The sequence below is a fragment of the Theropithecus gelada genome, chromosome 3 (genome assembly GCF_003255815.1).
Source record: "Theropithecus gelada isolate Dixy chromosome 3, Tgel_1.0, whole genome shotgun sequence".
Lineage (NCBI taxonomy): Eukaryota > Metazoa > Chordata > Mammalia > Primates > Cercopithecidae > Theropithecus > Theropithecus gelada.
This window is the reverse complement of record NC_037670.1, coordinates 170,842,999-170,843,322: the sequence shown is the minus strand read 5'-3', so window position 1 is coordinate 170,843,322 and position 324 is coordinate 170,842,999. Positions and strand designations below refer to the sequence as shown.

The 324-nt window shown below is 42.9% G+C and overlaps 1 protein-coding gene across 2 annotated transcripts in view; it reads right to left on the bottom strand.

The window, feature by feature from the left end:
* Positions 1–324, bottom strand: part of CNTNAP2 (contactin associated protein like 2) — a 2,276,620-nt gene that overhangs the window by 1,944,973 nt on the left and 331,323 nt on the right. The gene's annotated exons all lie outside the window — the stretch shown is intronic.

The window sequence follows — 324 nt, the reverse complement described above, 5'->3', positions numbered from 1 at the left end:
GGACATGGATGCAGCTGGAAACCATCATTCTTAGCAAACTATCACAAGAACAGAAAACCAAACACCGCATGTTCTCACTCATAGGTGGGAACTGAACAATGAGATCACTTGGACTCAGGAAGGGGAACATCACACACCGGGGCCTATCATGGGGAGGGGGGAGGGGGGAGGGATTGCATTGGGAGTTATACCTGATGTAAATGACGAGTTGATGGGTGCAGCAGACCAACATGGCACAAGTATACATATGTAACAAACCTGCACGTTATGCACATGTACCCTACAACTTAAAGTATAATAATAATAAATAAATTAAAAAAAAAA